The sequence below is a fragment of the Gasterosteus aculeatus genome, chromosome 17 (assembly GCF_964276395.1).
Source record: "Gasterosteus aculeatus chromosome 17, fGasAcu3.hap1.1, whole genome shotgun sequence".
NCBI classification, from domain to species: Eukaryota; Metazoa; Chordata; class Actinopteri; order Perciformes; family Gasterosteidae; genus Gasterosteus; species Gasterosteus aculeatus.
In genome coordinates this window covers 4,739,283-4,748,168 of record NC_135705.1, presented here as the reverse complement: position 1 = coordinate 4,748,168, position 8,886 = coordinate 4,739,283, and the positions used below count along the sequence as shown (strand labels likewise).

At 46.4% G+C, this 8,886-nt stretch overlaps 1 long non-coding RNA gene across 1 annotated transcript; it reads right to left on the bottom strand.

Moving 5' to 3' along the window:
* Nucleotides 1-1,537: 1,537 nt before the first annotated feature.
* Nucleotides 1,538-2,595, bottom strand: LOC144388997 (uncharacterized). Its single transcript, XR_013453313.1, has 3 exons — nt 2,427-2,595; nt 2,146-2,291; nt 1,538-1,775 (listed from the first exon to the last, which is right to left on the bottom strand). It is a non-coding gene; the product is annotated as an uncharacterized LOC144388997 (long non-coding RNA).
* Nucleotides 2,596-8,886: the final 6,291 nt, after the last annotated feature.

Below are 8,886 nucleotides of genomic sequence, written 5' to 3'. Positions count from 1 at the left end.
TTCTAAATTTACCTTTCAAAATAATCTGACCAAATATATATATATTAATTATCAGACCACACCTCTTTGTTAAAACCACGTTCGAATGTCTTCTTTACCACCTCACATGATGTCTGTGAAAGTCAGCCAACAAAACATATTTTCCCTTTAGACACATTTAAAATAAAGTTTTTAATGAGATTGAATTATTCAATCTTGTCAGCTACAACGAGTCTTATTGTCCCAAGTAGTCTGTTGACAGTGATGCCTGCGGTTTATTGAGGGTAATGTGTACACTGTTTCTAGGAAGACGTCCGTTCACCTCCATCGTATCAGGGTGGAGGATAAAAAATGTCAAAAGCAGATATCTCAATACTTCTGCGAATTCAAGAAAAAATATTGATTGAATAAATAGTGTGAAAGTGCCCCTCTAATTCACCGGAAAGTAAAGTTCTAAAGTCGACCCTGCAGCAGCTGCACACACAGCGTTTGCACAGACCCGTATCACATCCCATTGGAAGGGCTCATGGAAGGGAAGGCTCCCTCACAAGCGCTGCAGTCACACCGATACACACTCTCTGCGCACACATGTGGTCGGATTGAGCTGTTGACATTGTTGACCACTGCGGAGGTAAAATAAAAAAAAAGGATTTCATAGTGCCTGCCAAGAGGGCGAGTTGGCAGCACATCCACCACGGCTGGGCTGACCAGAGCACTGGCACACAGGGGTACGTGCACGCCCGACCTGACTACACACACACACACTAGCACACACACTAGCACAGTCGATAGCCAATGCAGTAGGGCTGAGTCATCTTACCACCGGTGCTGTGTTTTATGTGGAAGATTTGTAATGCACCATTTTGCTTATATTAACAATTCTTTGCCAATTGTCAGTCCGCCTAAATCTGCTCTTCCTGAGCCGAATGTTTAAAGTTTCTCACAGTCTTTTTATATGCTGCGTTCTCAAGGTCATGAAACACCACATGGATTGGCATTACGTAAGGGAGAATGATCCTTGCCTATTCTGTTTTACAATCTGGGCTTTTATTCTTCTACTTCTTCGCCGTTGTTCGTATCCGTGATACTAACATCGCACTCGCCAAGTTAATTGCTGAGATTTGGGTTCGCTGCAACATCTCCGAAAAGGAGTCTGACAGGTCGAGAAACTCGAGCTTCAGTCAAAGTTTGGAAGAGAAAATTAAGGTAAACAGCAAATGGTTTTCCAAAACAGTGTTAAGACTGAATTCCTGACCGATGAGGAATTATTTCGTACATTTCGCAGTCACTTAGCCTCAGTTTTACCTCCTAAGAATGCTGCTTTTATCAGTGGATCCCAACATGGCTGCCTTCAGGACGAGCCACGGGGGCTGCAACTGCATTTTGAATCCGCCTTCCAAAAAACAAAAAGGTTGTGGGAAGAAAGTACTTCCTGTATAATGTTAATTGAGAACATCATTGCAGCAGTCTTATAAGTTGTACTATCCTAGCTACTAGTATCGATGTTATCAGTAGTAGTCAGTTTAGTGGTGGAACTGAGAAACGACAGCACTCTTACTTTGGAGCTCTCTCCCGATCCTCACAGCTATTATTTGGGGGGGGGGGCCTTAATCTGATTGTTGATCAGTGCCTTTGGCCGAGTGCTAACTTGCTGTGACGGACCCCACAGAGAGCGAAGAGGCAGCGGCGGAGAGGGGGGGCGGACGCCGCTGATCTCTGATCCGAGATCTGACAGCTGGCTCCCTCAGCAGGACACTGCCTGGGGTGGCACGGGCTTTGATCCACTCGGGATCCTCCTAGGAATGCACGCACATACAAACACATCATTTAACCGTTTCGAGACGCCTGTGTCACCCTTGCTCGCATGTTTCCATCTTCATGTCTCTAATGCACGCTAATAAATCAACACACACACACACACACACACATTGGTCTCGGCCTGCTGGCACACACATACATTACTTGCCTAAGAACACACAGTCAACTCTATTTTATGATCAAATGATTTCGCAATAGTGAAACTAATACTCCTGCAACGAACGCGAGTTATCATCCACGGTGGGCCGTGTGTGTGGTGTGTGTTTGGTTGGGCACAAAACCTACACATCAACACACACACACACACACACTCGAATAACCATACATGCACATGGACTGCATACGCACACACAGAGTGTTAGACTGGGTTGATTCATGGTGGTCATTTTGCGGTCTGCCTGTTTGGATCAAGGTGGTTTCTGGTCATTCTACGAGCTGGAGGCGCCTCCATCAGGGCGTAAAGTCCGCGTGCGTCAACAAACTCCTTCTTTATTCTGAAAGAAGAGAAGAGTTAAAAACTGAAAAAGAGAGCTTGAAAAAAGCTGAGAGGAAAGTTTGGCAAAGATCGACTTCAAATGCAAAATTTCAGCCCTGAAAACAATGATTTATGTTTGATTAAACGTTCTTACTTGAATTCCCGTTTCCTCTTGATGCGCAAGCTTCTTCTAAGTTAAAAAAGAATCAAGTCTTACAGAACAATCTGCCTTCTGCTTCCCCTCCTGTTGGGTGGTGGTTCAGCGTCTCTTTATGTGTGCGTGTCTGGTTAACAAACAGAATAAACGCTCGTCTCCCCACAGCGCCGCCTCAAACATGCTCGGCCTGCTTTTGATAGCTCGCTGCTCTTTAATCATCACGCATTCACATCCCGGCCTCTTATCTGCAAGATGCATAACTCCAAACATACAGTCGGAGACAGAAAGACTCCCACATCGTTTTCCCATTGTTCTTCCCCTTTTGTCCATAAAACTTCACTCTGCTGACAGAACTTCACCGGAGGCTCAGTGGTGTCTCCCGGTTTGTTCAACAGTGCAGATCCCATTCAGGGAATTTGTTGACATTACTGGGTGGCGTAGCCGGGAGAGGTCTGAGAATCCGGGATGTTTAGATGTTTCCTCAATGTGCTGATGAAAAGATAGTAAGCGTGTTTCAGACTGATGTAGTAATCTCACCCTGCTGCAGATGTCCAGACACGTCACGCAGCGCAAACGAGAGGAGGAATGCCATCCGGCTGCCATGGTTACCTCCACCTGGGAGCTTTCAAAGATCCAGTGGGGAGAGCTTCACTGGCACAGTGAAGGTTTTCAACCATCTCTTCACATTTGTAACGTAGCCTGTACAAGTGCATAGATATGTTTTCTCCACCGTCACGTTTCTCCCCCTCTCTGTTACAGCGGGGGGGGGGGGGGGGGGGGGGGGGGGGGGGGCAAGGCTGCATGTTGCCACAACTGCTCCACTGTCACTCCAGTTGTGCAAAGTTTACGTCTCCATTTAAACGATTTGCATGTTGACAGAGAAAACACTTGAACTGTTGAACCCCCCCCCTCCCCCGTGGGATGAAAACCCTAACCCCCAAGCACATTTTCCCATATGCAAAAATGTTGTGTATTGGTGTGTATTTGTCATTAAAACACAGCCGAGGTTAGGCGAGAGTAAGCCCCGCCCCCTGGCTCGCTCCTAGCCAATATCGTCATCACTTCTGAGTACGTTTCTTGTAAGTTATGTCACCTTTATCTAAACAGGCATCCTGTTAACCTAACTCTTTGATAAATAGCAGAAAATATTCTCAAATGAAGTTTTAAAATTGGTGCATGCATATTCAGAATGGGCGGGCCAAGTGGGAGTCATAACTGCTCATCACTCCACCAAAACCCAAAAGTCTGTGGCTGAAATATCCTCCTTCAGTTTAATGTATACAGACGTAAATCTATAACAGCATGTAATGACAGTGGAGGACAAGGAGGTGGTAACTTTACGCCTCACTCGCTATCGCTATCTTTAAGAGCGGGATCACATCACGCCATGTGACATATCTCTGGCTTTACTCGTATCTTCTCAGTTTGAAGAGAGATTATAGATAGCTAAAGCCTCCCCTTGTTCAAGAATGTTCAACCTAAAAGAAAATGACCACCCATCCTCTAAACGTTCTCTGCAAAGCCTCCAATGTTGATCTTCTTCAACATATAATCATCACATCTCACGTTGCATTTACACCCTGTGAAATAGCCGGGTACCGAGTCCAAGTGTTTTTTTGTTGGCTTAATGTTTAAATTAGCTTATATGTCTGCATTTGAACATATGTTTCAATTTATGCTTTGCGAGCTCTTCTTGATTTATGCCGCTTGGCGCAGACAGTTTGCAGAGTCATGGCCGCCCCCCCCCCCCCCCCCCGTAAATCCTCATGAGCGTCCAAGCTCATGAGGATTTATTTTGCGATTCGCTGTTTTAGGGCCATGTCTGGCAGGCGGCTGTGAAGGGGAAAAAATGTGAGATGAGTGGTTCAACATTCTCATCAATCAACAGCTAAACGGCCATCTTATTCCAAAACTCGACTCAACTAAGTAGGTGAATAAAAATCGGAGCGAACCCGGAGGGTGAGGGGGGTCGCGGCTGTGACAGATGTTGGCCGGAGCCACATCCGGTTGGTATGGCGTTCGAGATGAAGCCAATGGAGTGAGAGGGTGAGGGTTTGGCGCTGGCAGATGGTCGGCACAGGCCGCGGCTGTTATTGACATAGCTGCCATCTTAGGTCTTCTTTGCATCCGTCATCCGGAATTGGCCGAGGATCCCCACTGATTTGTAATGTGACCCAGATGATGGATCTCCTGCTACGGGGAATGTGCGAGCGTACGCGCAAGGACACGTATAAAGGAAACACTTGAACAAACACACCTCTCTCCCTCTTTGGTCAAATGCGCAAACCGTCATTTGGATCCGCGTCGGTTCCCTTCACCAAATCTGCCCACATATTATTTTACTCGACCTCAGTCAGATATTCGGTCCTGGGGCTGCAAATGGGGTCCTGACATGCAAAAGTCATGTTGGATTAAATCCACAGGCCGGGTGAGAGCGTTTTACAGCCTTACTTGAGATGCCGACACCACCCACCCACTGTTGCTAATGATTTATGACCCTCCCGTGAAATAGCAAATCATTATGTAATGTTTGCTGCAGGCTTTTGGATATCAAAAAGTAGGCATATTCCTGCCTCCACCATGTGTTTCGATTTATTTAATGTGACGTTTTCTTGACTTTTGCAGTCGTACCTTGTGTGGTAAATCAAACACACCTCGGGTAATTCCAGTGACCCGGGTCAGCTACTATTGTGTCTCATATCCTTTTGCTTTATAGCCGACCGGTCCATGCAGGAGGGAGAGAAACAGAGCAGGGAGTGATGCAGCAGTGGTGGACTTCGGACTTGTCCCGTTCCAGTCCAGGTCTCCGCTGGTCCCAGCGCGGGAGATTGGGGAGGGACGTGAGGAGGGCCGGCTGAGGTGAGAGCTGATAGCTACGATGGTGGTCCGTGGAGAAGCTTTCCCCCGTCGCTGAATCCTCAGTGTTTCGTCGTCATCAAAAAACAAGAGGGTGCGGAGGAAGAAATAAATCATAATTGAGAGTGTTTCATTAAAGAGGCGCTCGTGAATGTCTCTAAAAATGGACGATGGTTGAAATGATCACTCGTAAAGAAGAACCCACGGCAAATCCTCACCCATCTTTTACGGGCTGTATCGCTTCAGGTTTGATGTTCTGTGTCACTCTCACTCGGCTTTTTGGGCGGGTCTTTCTTCTCGTTCAACGGACACACAAAAAGGGCAACATGCCGATAAATCCGCGAAGCTCAAACATGGCATTTTATCGTTGAGGTATGATGGATTTAAGCTCCTTCCATGTTGAGACAGAATCCAGACTTCAAGAGGAGAGAAAGAGTTTTTACTATTATACGATTTACCTTTGCTAGCCGTCAAATTCAAAACAAATAGTTTAGATTGTTAAACTCACACGAGGTTGGCACAGGTCACGTTTTTTGTGATTTTAATCTAGTATGTTATTCATTTTTACATTTAGTAGCTATTTTCATGTATAAATCTGTTGATGACAGTTTCTTCAGGCAGGTTATAATGTTGCAATGTGTTGCAATGTCAGGTTGTATAAGTGCTGAAAGACAGTCTTGGAAAGTGTTGTTGCATCCAGAGTTCAAATACACATCTTTTCGGGAAAAAAGTTATTGAACAATCGCTCTGGAAAATGTTTCTGGTGATCTTGAAAATCAGCAGCAGAGTGAATATGTGGCTTTAATCAGCGTGAACATCAGCAACTGTCAAACCTGATAAATAGACCTTGATATGTTTCGATCTGTCAAAACACAGGCAGGGCTTTATCTTGCCATTATCTCTGGCATTTTTCGTGCATTCGGAGCTTCGGTCTGGATTCCACTGATACAATTTATTATCAAATTTTGCCTGCAGCTTTTTATCTCCTTCAGCCCCGACCAGCGGTAAAACCTCGGGCCGACTGTTTGAGCGAATCTGCAAAACAAAGCCTCTCCATCCTCTGCATTTTGCACTCAGCGGGTGATAAGGAGCCAAAGAGAAAACCTTTATTGACCGCGAACAAGAGACTGGCCTTCAGGAGCAAAGTCAGTCATGTTTATTTTTTAAGGACCAGAGCAAAGAGGGAGTGTGTGTTGGTTCCAAGCACCTCTGATTGTAGATCCCCTTTGTCTGATTGTAATCATCATTGCCTCCATTTTGCGGGCACTCCATGTTTATAATTTAGTCTGAGATATGGATGTTGACAGATGTGGTGGGAGCAGATAAGGACGCAGAGATAAAGGGAGAGGAAGGGGGACAGGCAGGTGAGACCAGGCGAGACATTGTGTGCCGGTAAATGCCCTGCATGTCTTTCTCTCTCATTTCATACCTGCAGACAGGTGCTTGGCAGGGCAAAACGTGCATGTGAGAGGTGGGGGGAGGCGGGCTGAGGGAGGAGGGTGGGAGCGAGGAAGACCTTCAGAGGGGGATGAAAGGAGGTCACGCTACTCCTCTCGCTAACCCCACCTCCCCCCCCCTCCTCGCACTCTCCCTCCTCCACTGATCTGGAAACGATAGATTTCATTCCTGCTTTCGCTCCTGAAGAGGGGAAGTGGTGTTGGATTACCAGGGTGGGGCCTGAGGATGTGATGTGGAACGAAGAACAAGACGCAGGATTCGTTTTATTATCTTTGATTGTGTCTATTTATTAAAAGATAAAGGGGGGAATATGCAAAGGGACAATTATTATTCCAATGAAGGGCACGTCGCTCAATCAGTTGATCCACTATTTGAGGGATTACCACATTTTTTTACAGACGCTCCTGCTTAATGAGATGATGATGATGATCATCATCATGATGATCCGTCGACTTACATACAGTGTCAAAATTCTGTTAAAAACTTTGGTTTATGACCAAATTGCTTTGAAAATGAAAGGCATTCTCAGCTGTGCTCTGTGTATGATGTCTTACATGGAAGGCGTCATCCCTGTTGAACATTTGTTAGCATTGTGATGGAAACATTAAGCTCCGTGCCTCAGTGGCGTGACCCCAGACTTCTATTTTTGTCCATTCTCTGCCACATTTTCTTTCAATTTGAGTCTCCAAAACGAGTCTGTAGCTCATTTGAAGTGTTTTACGTTAACTTTGTTCTTCTTAATTAACTACGTTAGCAAACTGGGTGCCAGACAGATTGTAAAACAAAACGGACACTCTGTATTATTCAACTTAATGATTCGTCATGAGCATTCTGCTTCGTGCACCACGGCTCCCCTACTTCCCGACTGCGTGAAGTTCCTTCACCGTAACAACGGTCGTCCTATTTCAAGGCTCCTTTCACCGTATTTAGCCCCCACCCCCCCCCCCCATAATTCCCATCGGGGGGACTCTTTATAGAGCTGTTGGACCATGTGTATTTATGGCCGCAGTCCTTGCATGTTTTCTCTGTTGTAGAGGAGTTACGGCCTGGCGAGTAGAGGTGCAGCCCCAGGCCGTTATTTACTGATGCCGCTGCACCTCGGGGGGACACGCAGCCGTGATACGGGCGGCAGGAGGCATGCAGGAATTAAATTACAGCACAAATTTAGTGATCCTTCAAAAGAATGGGCTCCCTTGTTGGATAGATTTACCTATGTTTCGGCAAACAGAGTTTCCCCCCCTTTGAAAAGGTCTGCTGGAGCAAACGGCCAACGCGGGTTTGTGCAGCGTGCGGTTGACATGTCGGCTCCTGTGTTTTTCGGGCTCCAAAAACAACCCCGCTGTAGGTTCGCTTAGAGAGGGAATTGCTAATCTCTAATTACCTGTTGAGATGTGGTTTGGATGGAAGCAGCCTTTGTGACAGAATTGTCTTTCTTCTTGATGAGGAAATGACAGGCTCAGCCGGGGCTCAGATTCTCTCGGTTTGCATCTCAAGGTCTTCACCTGCTCCTGTGCTTTCTCTGTAGTTTGAATTATGTGGTTGAAGGAATCCCCCCCCCTTCAGAAGTGGTGTGGGTTTATTTTCCCTGCTGCCTGGAGGAGGTGGAGGTTTTCCGAACCTCAAATTAACACATAGAGATTCATTTTGATTTTGCGTTTCACAGTAACATCCTGCAATACAAATCACAAAGATCAGCGTGTTTTATCCCCTGCTGTGTGTCCGCCGCGCTGAGTTATAGGGATATTTTGTACACGGACGCGTTGAGGAGTAAACCAGTGACGTGAGATCAAACACCACAAATGTCTGTGTGTGTGTGTGAGCGTGCGTGTGTGTGTGCGTGTGTGCGTGTGTGCGTGTGTGTGTGTGTGTGTATGGAGGCAAAGGGGGCAGATAGAGGGCAGCGAGGATTATCAAGCTGCCATTGATAAGACACACAGGTGGCTGATCTTGGGGCTTAGGGTCTGACGCTGTTCCTCAATCCACCACTTCCTACTCTGCGCACACACACACACACACACACACACACACACACACACACACACACACACACAGCTACACAAACACAACTCCTGTCCGGGGAGTTGCAATATCATGGCACAGCTCAAGTTACTTTCAGGGTGCACCACTCTGGGTTGTGGAGAGT